Source organism: Pseudophryne corroboree, chromosome 6 (genome assembly GCF_028390025.1).
Source record: "Pseudophryne corroboree isolate aPseCor3 chromosome 6, aPseCor3.hap2, whole genome shotgun sequence".
Taxonomy (NCBI): Eukaryota; Metazoa; Chordata; class Amphibia; order Anura; family Myobatrachidae; genus Pseudophryne; species Pseudophryne corroboree.
In genome coordinates this window covers 427,132,274-427,152,794 of record NC_086449.1, presented here as the reverse complement: position 1 = coordinate 427,152,794, position 20,521 = coordinate 427,132,274, and the positions used below count along the sequence as shown (strand labels likewise).

At 43.8% G+C, this 20,521-nt stretch overlaps 1 protein-coding gene across 1 annotated transcript in view; it reads right to left on the bottom strand.

Moving 5' to 3' along the window:
- Positions 1-1,536: 1,536 nt before the first annotated feature.
- Positions 1,537-20,521, bottom strand: part of LHFPL3 (LHFPL tetraspan subfamily member 3) — a 299,565-nt gene continuing 280,580 nt past the window's right edge. Inside the window, exon 4 of the mRNA XM_063927015.1 lies at positions 1,537-4,061. The gene's annotated coding sequence lies outside the window, so the exon portion shown is untranslated. The remainder of the gene's footprint in view (positions 4,062-20,521) is intronic.

The following is a 20,521-nucleotide window of genomic DNA, read 5'->3' as shown; positions in this document are numbered from 1 at the left end:
GGGCTCAGTTGACGGTTCTCGGAAGTGGATTTAATGACAGTGGTACTGTCGCGCAGTTATGTCACTTATGAAAAGGAACTGGAAATCGGTCCTTTATCTCACGTGCATGGCTGCTGTGTACCCTCTCCAAGGACAACTAATCCTGGGCTGAAGGCCCAAGGCACTTCTCTGCACCCGAGGCTTTGGTGAGATGTATAGTATATAGTTCAAATGATATTGTTCTTTACAGATTAACTACAGGTTCAAATAAGCCTGCCGAGGCATGATAGTACTATATGCCCACATTTTATGTTTCTGGTATGAATGTTTCCATGGGGGTTCAGTGACTTCTCTATTGATGACGTTTGACTTGTGAAGATTCTACGGAATTAAGTCCTTTTGATAAGCCTAATCAGCAAGTGGTTCTCACGTAAGAGTGAAGAATCCAATCAGTGTCAATTCTTTCTATTGACGTCATCATGGTGGAAAAATGGAAAATGGAATTTATGAACATACTACACTATATACTGTATTGGTCTTTTGTTTTATGTTGTTTCATGACTCTACAAAATTGATACTGAAGGGGTGTGACATGTAATGCTAAGTGATCTTCACAGTCAACATTCGTTTGTATAAAAAGAAACTTAAGGCTGGTACACACTATGTGATATCGTTGGTATAGCAGACGAATTATAGATCTTAAGTATGTACACCCGATATGTCTCAATGGCATCGTTCACATTATTCACATTATTATGTCCACCAGCTAATAGCCAAAGTAACCACCATGTGTATTACGGACAGCAGTTAGATGGACTGAACTTTTGTTTTAGACACATCTGGTATCCGCACAGGTTAATTTTGACAGTGAGCTGCTCCACTATTGCGCGTCAGTTGGCCCTTCACCTCTCACATCAATGGCACGTAGTGCTCCGCAGTTTCCACGTCGGTTATTCGTAATAATGCAATTTGTCCAGTCACGATACACCTTCACCACAGCAGAAAGTCGATAATCATCCCATTTTGCAACACAGATAAATTGCCCCTTTTACCCATGACTGCAATTAGTGATATGTGTGCAGATGGCCTATCCCACACCTTATATGCCCACCAAGCCAACGCACATCACGTGACGTGCTTCACAGGCTGCACGCATCAGATGTAGGAAGTGGTCATTATACGAGGGTGACACAACCGTGAATATCGCATCCTCCTTGTAGAATGGCAGATTCAGATATATCTGCACATTTGCCAGTGTGTATGGACAATTGGCTGACTGACCCTTATACTGGCCGCAGGAACTGGCAACAAAGACATAACTGAACGGGTATGTTTAAATGCCTGCCCAGACATATAGTGCAGCTGATTGGAAAGTGTATATGCTCACCAGACTCTACCAGTGAAAGTGTAGTTAAAGTGTATACCCAGCCTAAGAGTTAAATCGGTAGGTGCAAATTTCAAAGCAACCACAGCATAGATAGGTCCTGGAGACAATTTTTTTATTTATTTAAAACAAAACTGCATTAAAAAAAAATAATTACCATGACAATATGTAAATAAGTTATAAACAATTTATTTCAGCAAAACTACTGAACAAGAATTGGCACATATTCTATTTTATAATTCATTTTATTTATTGTCAAGAATCACATACATAGGGTTTATTTCAAATGCTGGTACAATATGTTCCAACAGAAATGAAAGTTGCTAGTGCGATATATATTGCATTTAAGACTGTCCTATCCTGGTGTTTAGATTTATCTGGTGCAAGTACTTTACTACAGGAGCAGTACTTCCTCTTTTCTTCTCAAAATGCACATAATTAGCAGATAGTGTAGTAATACCTTATAAATGACATGGTAGGCCTGTATTCCAGATAATTTACTTTCAACAGGAATTCCTAAATTTACATTTAAGTTGAGATTGAATATATATAAAAAATAAAGTGTGCTGTTATGGGATATAATACACTGCATTTTAAAAGGAACCCACATGAACGGTGTAGATTGCAAATCAGTAAACGGATTTAAACACTTCTGCCTTCTGTATCCTATACAACTTGTGCTCATAGTTTTAGTTTATATTGGAAACACTGTCATTTACACATTTAGTGATGGAGACTACAAAAAGTCTCCAATGTGTTTTTATAGGGAAGAGAAATCAGAACATGGTAGATAACAGGGTGGCATTAAGGGACTGTAATATTTTGGCATTTCACACCAGACAACTTTGCTAGCACTTTTGCAAAACAAGCATTTTATCTGATTTATACATTTCTTCTGTGGACAGTCTTGTACAATCGTATGTGGGCTAATACACCAATGTTATATTATAAGAATACCACTGAGAAACATAAGGCAGCAATTCCACCCAGAGTACTTTTTAAGGTGATACAAACTCAGTGGTGACCTATAGTGTCTGCCCAGGTGGTTAAAAAATAGTAATTATAAAATCGCTAACCTCTGCATGTAAGTGATAACATCACTAGTCAACGATTACGACAATATAATTTACAGGAGATTATAACAGTACAAACTTTATTCTCTTTATTATAAATAAACTATATACAGTACTACTGTAAGTATCTAAGGACACAGAACATCACCATATACAATCAATGCTCCTTAAATAGAAGCACCACAAATGTTATTTTTGAGGATCAAAAATAAGCCATTTCTGAGTACTTTGCTATTTACTGTATAAAGAAAGTCTGACATGATCAACACGATTTCTCCCATATTGAATCAATTGATATTTTACACCATTGTAAAATTACCACAACAAATAATTGGGCTGAAAACGGGATGTATATGAAAGAAACCACTGAAAGATCAATGGCTATTAATACTTACATGTAATAATTGTGAACACTGTGGTTTAATACATATGTATATATATTCATCATGGCTAGTCTTGATAAGTTCATATTTTCACATTAAGACTAGAGAAACATTCATAGAACTTGAAAACGAATCTGTAACTTGTTCATATGCTGAGAAAAAAGGAAGTTTCTATCTTAGCTGCAAAGTAAAATCTATAGCCCATCATAAGGTACATTTACTCTAGCAAAAGACACGTTCCATAAGGGAAGAGCCATCCACTTTACAATGTTCCACTCCTGGAAAGGAGATTTGATAAAACACCATTATAGGTTTTTAATTCACGTACAAGATAGCATTGTACTCCTTGTTAATAGAAATTAGATCTTGAGCTGTGGTATAATACAAGTTCCGAAGCAAGGGGTCTCTCAAAGTTCACGACTTCAGGTCTATGACCTACAGTATAGACATCTGCAATGAAACTGTAGATGAGATGGGAATCCATTGTGATGTAAAATCTCTTTACAGTGATCTATATTTTGTAACAAACAGTATTACATATATACTCTCGAAATCAATTGTTTGCTATGAAGAACAGACCTAAAATGTGAGCAATTTGTCTATAGCAAATATAACCTTTTTCAAGTACTGGTAGTAATCTATTTTGTGGCAATTGGTATCTATTGTGTATAAACAGATTTTAATTGTCTTGTACTATGCATAATTATGCTAGTAACCCATAAAATGTATCTAAAAATAGCAATGTGTTTATCACTAAACGCATTATGCTCCCAAATAATGTACACATATAAAACAAAGCAATCTTTGTGTGAATTAAAATGTGTGTGATATACAACTCCTTACAATTGTTATAAATAAATAAGCTCTAATGTCAGTCCATTAAAAAGGGATGGACAGTTGTTTCACATTTAATTTGTAATAATAATTCTAGGAACTATCTTGCAGAAACAGGAGTATGATTTTTTCATGAAATGTAGTAAAAGTTAATAACTGTTTATGATTCTACCCAATCACTGCATTGTAGTCTGAGGCACACATGAATCATTAGAGAAGTATGTATAAAATGTAGAAGAGATGAAAAATAATCGGTTCAGAGAAGAATGTTATTCTATCCTTAGATTATTTTGTAAAATATCTTCTGAAACGTTGTCTTGATAAATTGAACTCTTCAAATATAATGATGTAGTACAAAATCATTTCCACGTGTCCATGTGCTTGATAGTGAACATTAATTTAGGAGAACTACAGAAAAAAGAAACAAAAAGTTACTTATTACATACCTGATGTAAGAAGCATTTACAAAATAAAATACATTCATTGTTCTATATACAGTACCATATTAAAATAGACATTACAATGCAGTGCATCAGATTTACCAACAGCAGCCATGCAAATGGAATTGGTCAAATTAACCCAATGGATCCATTTTCTCATTCTTCTTAACCATCCTTATTTTGTCAGGAATGCCCGCAATGGACACAGCCTCCCAGTGCTTGCTTTAGCGCTCTCCAGGCGTACTAGTATACTGGAAGATTAACTGATTACCAACAAAAACTAATCCTAGTATGTACATGGGTGTACATGTGGTAGGGGATATAGATTGTAAGCGCCACAGGGACAGAGACTGATATGAATGACCAAATATCCTTATAATATGCTGTGGAATATATATAACGCTCAGTAAAATAAATATACATTTTGAGAGTGTTTGTTTAAGCCTCTGAGGACAGGTGTATTTGCTGTCCTATGACCTCTGAACAAAAATAATAGTTTTGGCCACTTGCCATTGAATCTTTTTCTCTGAAGCAGGCTGTGGGGCATTGAACCATGGGATTGCAGGCTGGGCTGGAGTGTGGCACTGAAACAACTGTAACTTTAATTCTAAGCTCCCATCCCTGCAATCCCATCATGCAGGCACTTCTTTAAAAGAGTCCGTAAAAGGAGTAGCAGCAACCCAGTGAAACAAAAAAAACCTTGCAAGACTGAGCGTGAGGGAGGGAACACAGTGTCCCACAGCATACTTCAGAGAAAAGGATTCAATAATAAGTGACCAAAAATCCTATTTTCTCTGTCAGCAAGGCTGGTGGGACACTGAACTGTGGGATGTTCAACAGCCGCCCACAGAGGAGTGAAAGGTCAAGCTGCCTGACCAGAGAACTGTAAGCCCAAAGTGGGCATCGCCGGAGGCAAAAACATGAAAACAATAAAAATGAATAGATGTGTGGACAGAGGACCAGGTGGCTGCACGACAGACTTGTTCTGGCAAAGCCTCGTGTTGGGCTGCCCAGGAGGTCACCAGTGCCCTAGTGAAATGCGCTGATACCTGGTCTGGTGCCGGTCGCCCTGCACTAGTATAGACTCGAGTGATGACAGAGCGGTTCCAACCTGCAATGGTCTGCTTAGCAGCCGGCCAACCGTGTTTATGTGCGTTGTAAAGAACAAGCAGAGAATCTTTGCGGTTTTCAGAAGAAGTCTTGTCCAAGTAAAGCCACATAGCTCAGACTACATCTAGTCATATCATCTTCGGAAGTCATTGACGAATGAAATAACGGAAAAACAATTTCTTGTTTTAAGTGGAAAGCCAAAACAACCTTTGTCTGAAATGTAGGAACTGTACAGAGAACTGCTCTATCATGGCAGACGAGAAAAGGCGGCTTACAAGACAAAACCTCTAACTCGGAAATACACTGTGACAATGCAATAGAGATCAGGAAGACCAGCTTTCAGGTAATGAACTGAAGATTTACTGGAGCTAGACTCAAAAGGAGCCCGCTTGGGAGCAGACAGGACCAGATTAGGATCACAGAACTACCAGCGGACAAAATGGCAGATGAATACACACCATATCATGTAAAAAGGTTAGAACCTATGGCAGAATAGCTAAACACCGCTAGAAATAAACTGGCAGGGCTGAAGTCTATACTTTCAAAGAACAAAGCTTTAATCCCCCCAGCAGGAGAGAAGCAAAAAAAAAAAAAAAAAAAAAAAAAAAAAAGATAATCGAAACTTGGATGTATGAACCCTTCTCTGTTCACACCACAAGATGTAGATCTTCCACACTCTGTGGTAATTGCGTGACAAAAAAGGTACCCAGGCTCATAGCATAGTGAGGACTGCTGAGGTAGAGGAATCTTTAGCTTTCAAAAGCTTGGTCTCAAAAGCCCGGACTTTAAAGAAAACAGGGGAAGGTCATAGTATTGCTTGATGTGGCAGATCTGGATGAAGTGGAAGATGCCACGAGACCTGCTGACATTTTAAAAAATGTTGGCATACCCACAACCTGCATGGCCATTACAGAGCCACTAGGATTACAGACACCTGTTGCTCTTTGATGCGCTTGAGTACCCAAGGCAACATTGGGGTAGCAAGAAACAAAAGTCCCACAGAACAGTCATGGAATCCACTGCGAAAGCTATCGGGTCTGTGGATCTTGCACTAACAATGGAACCTTGAAGTTGTGTTCAGAGGTCATGAAATCAACCTATGGAAAACCCCACTCCCAAACGGTCGGATGACCTCTAAATTGAGGGATCACTCCCCCAGGGGAATCATAATCCTGATGAGGATGTCTGCTTGTCAATTTTGTGCTGGAACAAAGGCCTCCACCCAGGAAAGGATTAGGGCTGCCTCCACCATCGCTGCCAAGCTCTTTGTGCATCCTTGATGATTTACATACCCCACTACCATGGCGTTGTCCAACTGAATACAATCTGGCCAGGACAGACTGGGCTTTCAAAAGCCATAGATCGCTCGCAGCTCATGCACATTGATCGGCAGAGCAGTCTCCCATGATGACCAAAGGCCCTAGAGTCAAAGAAGTAATGTTACGGCACTCAATTCTAGGAGACTCACATCCATGGTAACAATGACCCAAACCAGACATGAATGTACAGATTTACGAGTGCTGTCTGACTGAATGAGAAATGGAGACAAGAGGGATGCTACAATTTAGGAGAATTTCCCACCTGTATTCCCATGAATGGAACCTGACGTACTAATTGGTCTCAAAGGTGGAGACCATCGTGCCCAACAGTTTTAGGAACAACAAGATTGATGGACAAGGTACTGACAATACTGACGTGACCAAGTTCTGCAGGGTTCATGCTTTGGACTCCGGCTAGAAAAGTCTCAGTAGTTTCCTGTGTCGAAGACCACCCCCAGAAACAGATGGCACTGACAAGGAATTAGGTGTAACTTTTCAACATTCAGGATCTATCTGTGATACTGAAATGCTTGAACCGTGCAATGTACAGTAGGTGGTGTTGTAAATGCACAGATGAATCTGCATTCAAAAGTAGTTTGTCCAAATAAGGTATGACCGTGATACCTTTTTTTTTATGCAGTAAGCTCGCCATCATCATTAAAATCTTGGTGAGCCATAGCTTTTCTGAATAGTAGGGCCTGGATGTGGTAGTGATCGGAAAAGACTGCAAAACGAAGGAGAGAATGATGACCTGCCTAAATCAGAGTGTGAAAATATGTGTTCCTGACATCCAGTGAGTCCAAATATTCATTGATCTCCATGCTGTGGATCACTGATCGGAGAGATTCCATTTGAAAAAGATCAACTCACAACCTGGTGTTCACAGCTCAAAGATTTAAGAAATGACCTGAATGAGCCTTTCGGCTTCCAAACAAGGAACAGGTTGGAGTAAAACCCCAGTTTCCATTCCAGCGGAGGAACTGGAGTGATGTCATCCAAAAGGAGAGAATTGATAGCCTGGTCCAATGCTATCCTCTTCTATGCACCCTGGGGAAGAGTGGTGGCTAAAAACCGCAGTGGTGGCGAACCTCTAAGGTCGATGATGTAACCTATGAATATGATGCCCAGTGGCAGGTGTCTGAAGATGACTCCACCGGGTCTTTGAACTGGAGTAACTGCCATCCGACCGGTGAATATACTGGGTAGAGAGGGACCCTGTCAGGTGCTAGGCTCTCTTGATGAAGAGCCCACTCCCCTGGGTGGAGATCGTGTCTGCTGAGGAAGTCTGCTTCCCAGTTGTCCACGCCCGGAAGGAAGACCGCTGACAGAGCGCTCACATGCTTCTCCGCCCAACGGAGAACTCTTGTGGCCTCCACCATCGCCACTCTACTCTTTGTTCCGCCCTGGCGGTTTACGTATGCCACCGCCGTTATGTTGTCCGACTGAATCAGGACAGGTAGACCTCGAAGAAGGTTTTCTGCTTGCAGAAGGCCGTTGTAAATGGCTCTTAACTCCAGAACATTTATGTGGAGACAAGACTCCTGCCTTGACCATTTTCCCTGGAAACTTCTTCCTTGTGTGACTGCTCCCCAGCCTCGGAGACTTGCATCCGTGGTCAGCAGGACCCAATCCTGGATCCAGAACCTGCGTCCCTCTAGAAGGTGAGAACTTTGCAGCCACCACAGGAGAGAAATTCTGGACCTGGAAGATAGACTTATTTTCCGGTGCATGTGTAGGTGAGACCCGGACCATTTGTCCAGCAGGTCCCACTGAAACACCCGGGCATGAAACCTGCCAAACGGAATGGCTTTGTACGCCGCAACCATCTTCCCTAGTACTCGAGTGCATTGATGAATCGATACTCTTGCCAGTTTCGGAATCTCTTTCACCATGCCTTGGATTTCCAGAGCTTTTTCCCCCGGAAGAAACACTCTTTGCAGTTCCGTGTCCAGGATCACGCCCAAGAAGGGCAGCCGTGTTGTCGGAATCAACTGGGACTTTGGCAAATTTAGAATCCAACCATGATGACGCAGAACAGTCAGGGAGAGCTCCACATTTCTTAGCAACTGCTCCTTCGATCTCGCCTTTATCAGGAGATCGTCCAAGTACGGGATAATTGTGACACCCTGCTTGCGTAGGAGTACCATCATTTCTGGCATGACTTTGGCGAAGACCCTCGGGGCCGTGGAAAGCCCAAACGGCAACGTCTGAAATTGGTAATGAGAATCCTGTACCGCAAACCTCAGGAAAGCTTGATGTGGAGGATATATCGGGACGTGTAAGTAGGCATCTTTTATGTCGACTGATGCCATAAAATCCCCCCCTCCTAGACTGGAAATCACAGCTCGAAGAGATTCCATCTTGAATTTGAAAGTTTTCAAATACAGATTGAGGGATTTTAGGTTTAGGATCGGTCTGACCGAGCCGTCCGGCTTTGGCACGACAAAGAGGCTCGAATAGAACCCTTCTCCCCGTTGGGATGGGGGAACCGGGACAATGACACTCTGTTGACACAGCTTTTGTATCGCAGCATTCACTACTTCCCTTTCTGGGATAGAAACTGGCAAGGCCGATTTGAAAAATCAGTGGGGGGGGGGGGGGGGGGGCGTCTCCTGAAACTCCAGTTTGTACCCTTTGGACACTATGTCTAAGACCCAAGGATCTAGGCCCGATTGAACCCAGACCTGACTGAAGATTCGGAGACGGGCCCCCACCGTCACGGACTCCCATAGGGGAGCCCCAGCGTCATGCGGTGGACTTGGCAGAGGCCGGGGAGGACTTTTGGTCCTGGGTGCCAGACACCGCGGGCGACCTTTTTCCCCGTCCTTTTATGTATTTATTAGGCCGAAAGGACTGCATCTGATAATGGGGTGCCTTTTTCTGTTGTGCGGGAACATAAGGAACAAAAGATGACTTACCCGCTGTAGGGGTAGACACCAGGTCAGCGAGGCCGTCACCAAACAAGACACTACCTTTATAAGGGAGAGCTTCCATAGCTTTATTGGAGTCGGCATCAGCATTCCATTGAGGAATCCACAGCGCTCTCCTGGCCGAGACTGCCATGGCATTGGCCCTTGAACCCAAGAGGCCAATATCCCTTGCCGCATCCTTTAGGTAAGCTGCAGCATCCCTGATATAACCGAGAGTCAAAAGAATATTATCCCTATCTAGGGTATCCATGTCAGAAGCCAAATTATCAGCCCACTTAGCAATAGCACTACTCACCCATGCCGACGCCACGGCAGGTCTGAGGAGTGCACCCGTAGTGACCTAAATGGCCTTTAATGTCGTTTCCTGTTTACGATCCGCAGGATCCTTGAGGGCAGCAGTGTCAGGAGACGGAAGCGCCACTTTCTTGGACAGCCGGGACAGAGCCTTGTCCACATTGGGAGATGACTCCCACTTTTCCCTGTCGTCAGAGGGGAAAGGATATGCCATAAAAATTCTCTTGGGAATCTGCCACCTTTTGTTAGGCGACTCCCAAGCCTTTTCACAAAGAGCGTTCAGTTCATGAGAGGGGGAAACTTCACCTCAGGCTTTTTCCCTTTAAATAAACAAACCCTTGTATCTGGAACAGGAGGTTCCTCAGAAATATGTAAAACATCTTTAATTGCCACAATCATGTACTGAATACTCTTTACCAATTTTGGATGTAAACTGGCTTCACTAAAGTCGACACTGGAATCAGAGTCCGTGTCGGTATCCGTATCTGCCATCTGGGTAAATGAAAGTTTCTGTGACCCTGAGGGGGCCTGTACCTGAGCAAGGCGTCCTCCATGGATTTTCTCCCCGTTTGTGTCTGTGAATCAGATTTATCCAGCCTCTTAGACAATAACGCCACATTTGCATTTAATGTACTCAACATATTCCCCCAATCAGCAGTCGGCGGTGCCGACAGAGTCACTCCCAAATCCTTCTCTGCGCCCCCAGTAACTTCCTCCGGGAAGGAGCACTCAGCCTCAGACATGTCGACACACTGTACCGACACACACACACTCACACTGGCAATAGGGGACAGACCCACAGGGAAGCCTGTTAGAGAGAACACAGAGGGAGTATACCAGCTCACACCCCAGCGCCCATATACTACTAAAAAAATAATATATGATCACTGCGCTGTTTTATATATATATATATATATATATATAGCACCAAATTACTGTGCCCCCCCCCCCGTTTTTCTCCCTGTACTTAAGGAGAGCGGAGGTCCGGGCCAGCGTCTCTGCATGCACTGTGAAGAGAGAAAATGGCGCTGTTAAGCTGTGCGGCTAAACCCCGCCCCCACCCGGCGCGCTGTAGTCCCGCTCAAATTCAAAAGATTATACTGGCGGGGGTTTTATATCGAGTGCCCAGGCACCGATATATGCTCTTTGCCAGTGAGAAAACCCCCCAGTATCCTGCTGCCCAGGGCCCACCCCCCTGCGCGTGCCGTTGGTGTGTGTGTGGGAGCAAGGAGCGCAGTGCGACCGCTGCGCTGTACCTCCGTTACTGAAGTATTCTGCTGTCACTGAAGCTTCTGATCTTCACATACTCACCCGGCTTCTTTCTTCTGGCTTCTGTGAGGGGGTTGACGGCACGGCTCCGGGAACAAGCAGCTAGGCGCACCAAGTGATCGAACCCTCTGGAGCTAATGGTGTCCAGTAGCCGAGAAGCAGAGCCCTTAAACTAAGAAGAAGTAGGTCTGCTTCTCCCCCCTCACTCCCACCCTGCAGGGAGCCTGTAGCCAGCAGGTCTCTCTGAAAATAAAAAAGCCTAACATAAAGTCTTTTCAGAGAAACTCAGTAGAGCTCCCTTAGTGTGTGTCCAGTCTCTCCATTCAAAGTCTTATAGTGTGCCCATGTCTCCTGCGGATCCCGTCTATACCCCACGGTCCTTTTGGAGTCCCCAGCATCCTCTAGGATGTAAGAGAAAGATGCTTATGTGCCGTGTACAGCTGAGTATCCTCAATAGAGCGTTTCAAATAAGAGGACACGTTTTCAAACCCCTACGCTGTAAGCTCCATGGCAAGGTGAATCAGACACTGATTGGGAAGTTACTCTGCCAGGAACCGACCACTCGAAAACCATACATCGAGGGAACTACTGTCCTAGCTTGTTCCTCCTGCTACAGTGCTACAAGCATCAACAAGTCAAAGACCAACTGACCCCGAGAGCCTGTGTCCACGTCGGCTGTGCACGTGCAAACGCGGCAGTCTCAAACACCTGTGCAACACTAGAGCCTGCTTGTCAGTCCACGCACAATGCCCCAGAGTCCACCTGTCCAAAAGGTAATGTAATATTACACTGGGCGCAAGTGAAATACAGAACCATAGTAGTGCTTTTCAGTTTTGAGTTTGTCAGTCATAGTACTTACCCAGCCACACTATGCATTGCAGATGCAAGGCAGAAAAATACCTATGCATGGCAATTAAAGTCACAGGTAACTGAGCAACTGCCCATTATAAATATAAACACTCAGCCTTCCCCAGAGAAGAAGAGCTTGCACGGCATCACACACAGTGAGGAGAAACTTGGAGCAGCCATGATCTCAAGCAGGGTCTAGAAGAATTAGTTTCACTTCTCCTGTTTGCTGTGCAGCAGACATGTCTGTGCCACTCTAGGTTGAGCAGGGGAGACCAGCAGTGTTAGGCCCTGCTCCTACTCTGTGTGGAAATGCTACCCCCATGTGAGGGGAAAGCACTTAGATCACCCGAATAGCTGGGCTGCCTGTCTGTAGGATTCTTTGATTAGGGAGCCACCTAGTAAAAATCCCGGTAAGATGCTGCCATCATCCTGAACAGCACTGTCACCCGGCACTCTCTAAAAGCGTGTCCCCGGGTTCAGGCAGTCTCAGTAGAGACCAGAGTGCTGTGGGTGGACCACTGCCAGAGCGCATCTCCATGCTGTTGCAAGGCAGGCTAAGTAAGCACTGCTCCCTGCAGCCGCATGCACTCAAACTGTTCGATGCTATAAGCAGTGCACAGAACCTAACAGAACAAACCAAAGCTAACCTAGCACAGGTTAATAACAATAGGGATCATTCAGATGTGGTTGGAGTTGCTATCACTGCTGCTTCCTTGGAAGCAGCAGTGATAGCAGTGTATGGTGATACAGCAGAAGGAGTCCATTACAAGCAGACAAATCCTGCTGCAATAGTGATCCGAGCTGCATCCTAGGATGCAGCATCTCTCTCCCACCATTGGGAGGCTTACGGCACCTATGGTGCTGTGCAAGCCGCCTGTCGCGAAGGCCAGAAAATCTCCATCCCACGACGGAGATCCCTGACTCTTCCAACCCCTAAACAGCGGCAACACGCCTTCATTTTCACAAAAAAGTGGCTTATACACACAGATATTTTTTTTTTCTTCAGTACTCCATTACAGCTATGCTATGGGTCAGTAACTAACCAATTACCAGGATAGAGACAGTAACTTTCTAAAATGGGCTGGACACTTAGTCTAGCTTCTCTTGAACCTATATTTCTGAGCATATCCTACTGTATTTAGATCTCTTGAAGAAAACACAACTGGGGAGTGGGAGCAAATTTGTAGGCTGTCAGAGAGTACTTTGAAAAAAAAAAAAAATGGAAATATTTGTGAGTAGAATCCGCTATTTTCTTTTTCATCCCTCCATTGCAACCATACTATGGGATCTACCCAAGCAAAATACATTTTACCAATCAGAAACTTCAAGGTATATACTGAAGCAAGTGAAAAACAGAACTTTTGGTTGTCCAAAACATCTAAGGCATAGTGATTTGTAAGACGTGTGTAGAGAGGACCATATTGTTGCATTGCAGATACCCCTCACCAATTGCTGAGCCTTCTTAGCCCACAAGGCTGACACTACCCTTGTTGAATGTGCCTTAAGAACTTAAGGTAATTTACACCTCACATTCTTATAGACAAAAGACAATACAAGTTGGCTGATCCATCTTGTGATGATCTGTTTTATTGCTCTAAGGCCCCTTTTTTTTTTTTAAATGTTTTTTATTGATTCTGAAGCAGTATGAACAAATAAGCAAACATTGTATAATGTCATAATAATATAGTTATGAAGAGACATAGATAACGCATAGGTGCCATCAGAAGTATGAAACAGATAATACTTCCAGTAACAAAGAATTACATACATTAACCACAGAGACATTTACTAAACAAAGGTCACAACAGAAAACGCAAAAACATTGAGAAAATACCAGTTTCCTGCAGACTAGGAGTTCTTTGACAGGGCTCCAAGGCCCCTTCTTATTCTGGTTAGAAGAATAAATGGATGTGTGTTATGAAAATACTTCCTCTCCAAAGATAGACTTATAGTGCTCTTTAAGGTCTAATGTCTGTAATTTCTTTTCTATATATATTTTTTGGGGGGATTGAGAGTAAAAAGATGGCAATGTGATTTTTTTATTTAAATGAAAATGGGTCAAATTATCTTTAATGTTTTGCAGAATTTTAGAATTAAATGTTACATCTTTGATAGTGGTGGGGCCGTTTCTGTGCATGTGCAGAACAGGTCCTGCGTCCTCACACAAACTGACGCCAAGCTGCAGCCAGATGAACAGGCTGCCGGCATTTGGATCTGCCTTGGATGCAGGTTCACTGGCCCTAACAGCGTGAACAGCCTGGCCCTCCTGAGTAACCCGAGGATGCAGTTGCGGATCACGCAATTATGCAGAAGACATCTATTTACTAAAGACGCCTCCTGCTGTTTTCGCACATTTTCACACAGCAGCTGCGTCCAAACCTGAAGCTGATGTCCGAACTACGTCCATCTCTAAATCATGGCTTTAGAGCAGAGCACTTTCAAAGTTGAAAATGCTAAACCTTAAAGGAAACCATTATGAAAAAACCTTTAAAGAAGAGATATTTTTGTTTTAATAGGGCTGAATTTAGTTCCCCTCCATGGGTAAAAATGCTTTCCAAACCCTATAATAAGCCTGATAGTCTATCTTTCTTTACTCGTAAGAGGACTCTAATTACAGACAGCACTATTTAAAATTGGACCTGTATTGTGTTTATTGTCAAAATAACTTTCCTCCATTGAGATTATTAGTACCCGGGCTCCTGGTTCTGATGAGTTCTCATCTGCCCACGTCATCAGTCTCCTACACTGCTAATAGCATCCTGCATTCATACCAGTCACCAGTATTGCTTCATTCTGCACCTGCAGTCTGCATCCACACAGCTTCAACATCACTGCAGCCTGCTTCAATTATGCACATCCCTAGCCTCAACATCACCTGCACGGAGCACTTCACTCCACCATCTGCAGCCTGCTTCCATTGGATACATAGCACTCTGCCCCAACATTACCTGCAGACTGCTTCTAGTGTGTATAGCACTCAGCTCCTATACTTTTTAGCAACCTGCCTCCACTGTACTAACTTTTAGTCCAACCTTCCTGCAATCTGACTTTTTTGTGTTTCCAGCACACATTCCAGTGTTAGTCTATTAAAGATTTACTGTACCTCAGGTTATCCTGATACCTAACTCTGCTCAGTACAGGGACCTGCATGAGGTGAAACATTATCATTCCCTCAAGCTTTATTCACTCTACTGCAAGTGTGGCTGGCCCTAGGGGGAATCCAAATCATGAAAACCCAGTGATGTGACAATAATGGCTAGCTACTACATAAAAGCAGAGAGAACTTTGATGCTGTTTAGTAACTGGAATATTGAAATAGGCATCTTTAGAAGTGACTCCATGTGAACAAATTTCTTTAGCTCTCTCCAGTATCGTATCCCCAAGGGTTTGTTTTAGTAGCAACAGAAGTGATTACAATCCTTTCCTCTCCGCACTTGGGTTACAGTTGCCACCATTTGTATACTGAGCAGTTTTGAGACTGTCCTTTCTATTTCTGTTGTAGGTCTGCTTGACACCACAAAACCGTTTCTTTTGTGGACCTTCTACCTGGTACCCAATGGAAACCACACCCATAATATTCAGTAACTGTCTTGAAAGGACCACTTCTATTATTCAGCAAATTTTAGAAGCCCGTCTCTAACTGGAATAGGTGACAGGGACCAAATAGTCCTTGTTATTATTGTTTATTTATATGGCGCCACACTCATTATTGTTTATTTATATGGCACCACAATGGTTCCGCAGAACCTAACAGAATACAAGAAAATAATTACTTCTAGTACAATACAATGTAGGTCAAGTAGATGGTACATAAACATTTCTGCATCAGGGGACATGACACTGAAATAATCATCAGGGTGGTAGAAACAGAGGGTTAGGTGCTGTTGTAGGGAGTATGTATTAGAAAATAGTCTAAGAGAAAGGGGAAAGCACATAAAGGAAGGTGAGGCCGGACAGCTGGCTGTGTTGCTAGGAGGTTGAAGGATATGGGGTGTGCGCCGGGAGGCTATAAGCACAGGAGGTGAGGGGGGCCAAAGTGAGCAGTGCTGGGTGGCTGATGTGGAAAGCATATAGGGTAACATCAGCAAAAGCTACCCTCCACATCGGTAAGTGGGCGTCCATGGCTTAGTACATATAAAAATGCGGTAAAACCCTCAGGGATTTTACTGCATTTCTCCTTTAGTACATACAGCCATTGGTAACAAAAAGGTACTCCCTATAAATGTGTAGTTGATCATAATTTACCTCCACAATGCAAACTATAACTGCAATCATAAACTCTTCTGTAAATGAACATATGCAGAAAGTTCATAAAGCCCAAAGCAGGGTATACAATAGGTCCACTAAACGTAGATCTTTTCTGCCTCTAGATATAGTGTTAATTCTAATATCCACAGTGGAATGCAAATTTCTATCTAAACGGCAAAGGTTGTTTGAGACATTGGAAAAAAAGTGGGGGATGTACGGTATATCAACTCGGCAAATGAAATCTAGAACATATAGATCATGTAAACTGCAAAAAAGAGGTACTTCTTGCTCTGGCCTCTTCAGGCGACTATCAGTTCCCAATAAACAAGATGATTGTAATGAATTCTCACACACGCAAAAAAAAATAAAAAAAATAGGGTACTTTTCAGGGATCTTGGGCTGCACTCGGGACATAATTCAGACCTGACCGTAGCAGCAAATTTGTTAGCAGAAGGGCAAAACCATGTGCACTGCAGGGGGGGGGAGGGCAGATATAACATGAGCAGAGAGTTAGATTTGGGTGGGTTATATTGTTTCTGTGCAGGGTAAATACTGGCTGCTTTATTTTTACACTTGCAATTTAGATTTCAGTTTGAACACACCACACCTAAATCTAACTCTCTGCACATGTTACATCTGCCCCACCTGCAGTGCACATGGGCCCTCATTCCGAGTTGTTCGCTCGCAAGCTGCTTTTAGCAGCTTTGCACACGCTAAGCCGCCGCCTACTGGGAGTGAATCTTAGCTTATCAAAATTGCGAACAAAAGATTCGCAATATTGCGAAAAGACTTCTCTGTGCAGTTTCTAAGTAGCTCGAGACTTACTCTGCCAGTGCGATCAGTTCAGTGCTTGTCGTTCCTGGTTTGACGTCACAAACACACCCAGCGTTCGCCCAGACACTCCTCCGTTTCTCCAGCCACTCCCGCGTTTTTCCCAGAAACGGTAGCGTTTTTTCACACACTCCCATAAAACGGCCAGTTTCTGCCCAGAAACACCCACTTCCTGTCAATCACATTACGATCACCAGAACGAAGAAAAAACCTCGTAATGCCGTGAGTAAAATACCAAACTTCTTAGCAAATTTACTTGGCGCAGTCGCACTGCGGACATTGCGCATGCGCATTAGCGACTAATCGCTCCGTTGCGAGAGAAAAATAACGAGCGAACAACTCGGAATAACCTCCATGGTTTAGCCCATCTGCTAACAAAGTTGCTGCTACGATGAGGTCTAAATTAGGCCCTATGACCATAAAGTAGAATATAATGGATCCTGTGGTATGATTCCATCTCAATCCTTAGAGAGTTCCAGAAGCTCAGAGGATGTCAATGAACATTAAGGAGAGGATGTCAATGAACATTAAAAAAGTCAGTGGTTCAGCCCTAATAGTGTTATTACCAAAGCACAACAACTCTCTCTCTGGGGTAAATTTACTAAGATTCGTATTTTCCCGTTTCAGGTCAAAGTTCAATCACGAATGACATCGAAAGTGTAAAACTGCAACTTTTTGAATTGATTACGACTAATTTACTAAGCTGTCGTATTCGGGTTTTTCTTTTGTTCCGATGTCGATGTCATTCGTGGTTTTTTTTTCTATTTTTACGGCAGTGATTAGCAAAACACTGCCGACTTTTTTACAATGAATCTCGGCCGGATCTGTGTGATCCGTGCTGGGGTTCATTTATTTTGTTTTTTTTAAATTAAACACTGTAAAATATTTAAAAAAAAATTGCGTGGGGTCCCCCCTCCTAAGCATAACCAGCCTCGGGCTCTTTGAGCCGATCCTGGTTGCAGAAATATGGGAAAAAAAATGACAGGGGTTCCCCCATATTTAAGCAACCAGCATCGGGCTCTGCGCCTGGTCCTGGTTCCAAAAATACGGGGGACAAAAAGAGTAGGGGTCCCCCGTATTTTTAAAACCAGCACCGGGCTCCACTAGCTGGACAGATAATGCCACAGCCGGGGGTCACTTTTATCTAGTGCCCTGCGGCCGTGGCATCAAAAATCCAACTAGTCACCCCTGGCCGGGGTACCCTGGGGGAGTGGGGACCCCTTCAATCAAGGGGTCCCCCCCCCCCCAGCCACCCAAGGGCCAGGGGTGAAGCCCGAGGCTGTCCCCCCCCATCCAATGGGCTGCAGATGGGGGGGCTGATAGCCTTTGTTGTAAAAGAACAGATATTGTTTTTAGTAGCAGTACTACAAGTCCCAGCAAGCCTCCCCCGCATGCTGGTACTTGGAGAACCACAAGTACCAGCATGCGGCGGAAAAACGGGCCCGCTGGTACCTGTAGTACTACTACTAAAAAAATACCCAAAAAAACACAAGACACACACACCGTGAAAGTATAATTTTATTACATACATACACACATACATACATACTTACCTTATGTTCCCACGCAGGTCGGTCCTCTTCTCCAGTAGAATCCAAGGGGTACCTGTTGAAGAAATTATACTCACGAGATCCAGGGGTCCAGGCTCCTCGGGGAATCCAGGTGTAATCCACGTACTTGAAAAAAATAACAAAACGCTGACCCGAGCCACGAACTAAAAGGGGACCCATGTTTGCACATGGATCCCCTTTTCCCGACTGCCAGAAAACCCACTCTGACTTCTGTCTAAGTGGGTTTCCTCAGCCAATCAGGGAGTGCCACGTTGTAGCACTCTCCTGATCGGCTGTGTGCTCCTGTACTGAATGACAGGCAGCACACGGCAGTGTTACAATGTAGCGCCTATGCGCTCCATTGTAACCAATGCTGGGAACTTTCTGCCCTGCGGTTGACCTAAAGTGACGTCACCGCTGAGCAGAAAGTTCCCAGCATTGGTTACAATGGAGCGCATAGGCGCTACATTGTAACACTGCCGTGTGCCGCCTGTCACTCAGTACAGGAGCACACAGCCGATCAGGAGAGTGCTACAACGTGGCACTCCCTGATTGGCTGAAGAAACCCACTTAGACATCAGTCAGAGTGGGTTTCTGGCAGTCGGGAAAAGGGGATCCATGTGCAAACATGGGTCCCCTTCTAGTGCGTGGCTCGGGTGTCCGTTTTGTTATTTTTTTCAAGTACGTGGATTACACCTGGATTCCCCGAGGACCCTGGACCCCTGGATCTCGTGAGTATAATTTCTTCAACAGGTACCCCTTGGATTCTACTGGAGAAGAGGACCGACCTGCGTGGGAACATAAGGTAAGTATGTATGTATGTGTGTATGTATGTAATAAAATTATACTTTCACGGTGTGTGTGTCTTGTGTTTTTTTGGGTATTTTTTTAGTAGTAGTACTACAGGTACCAGCGGGCCCGTTTTTCCGCCGCATGCTGGTACTTGTGGTTCTCCAAGTACCAGCATGCGGGGGAGGGTTGCTGGGACTTGTAGTACTGCTACTAAAAACAATATCTTTTCTTTTACAACAAAGGCTATCAGCCCCCCCATCCGCAGCCCATTGGATGGGGGGGGACAGCCTCGGGCTTCACCCCTGGCCCTTGGGTGGCTGGGGGGGGGACCCCTTGATTGAAGGGGTCCCCACTCCCCCAGGGCACCCCGGCCAGGGGTGACTAGTTGGATTTTTGATGCCACGGCCGCAGGGCACTATATAAAAGTGACCCCCGGCTGTGGCATTATCTGTCCAGCTAGTGGAGCCCGGTGCTGGTTTTAAAAATACGGGGGACCCCTACTCTTTTTGTCCCCCGTATTTTTGGAACCAGGACCAGGCGCAGAGCCCGATGCTGGTTGCTTAAATATGGGGGAACCCCTGTCAATTTTTTCACCATATTTCTGCAACCAGGATCGGCTCAAAGAGCCCGAGGCTGGTTATGCTTAGGAGGGGGGACCCCACGCAATTTTTTTTGAAAAAATAAGCACTTTCCCACCCCTTCCCACTGATATACATGCACGGATCTCATGGATCCGTGCATGCCTATCCAATCACGAATAAAAAAAAAAGGTCTGTTTTTTTTTAGCACTTTTTTACGAGTTGTAATTTTTCACGGCAGTGTTTTTTTTTTTTTTGCTTTGCACTTCTTAGTAAATGACCGAGATTCATACTTAAACAGCCGCGTTTTGACCGATGGTGTATTCATTCGTGATTTTTTTCCTAGGACTTCAAAATATTACGAATGCCCTCATCACTGCCGTGATTATTGCTTAGTAAATTACCGAGATGACACTTTGATGACAAAACGGCATCTCGGTCAAAATCGGGAGCTTAGTAAATTTACCCCTCTGTATGCATTTCTGTAAATGAAGCAAGATACCTGGAGCATGTCATAGGATAAGGTGTGATACAAGTAAATAATAGACCATAATGTCTCTAAAAAAGTAAGTAATGGCATTTTTGCTTTGTTTCCAATTACTATCAAAGGCTTATACCAAACCTTGACACAATTGCTGCAGCATTAACTGGCCTGACA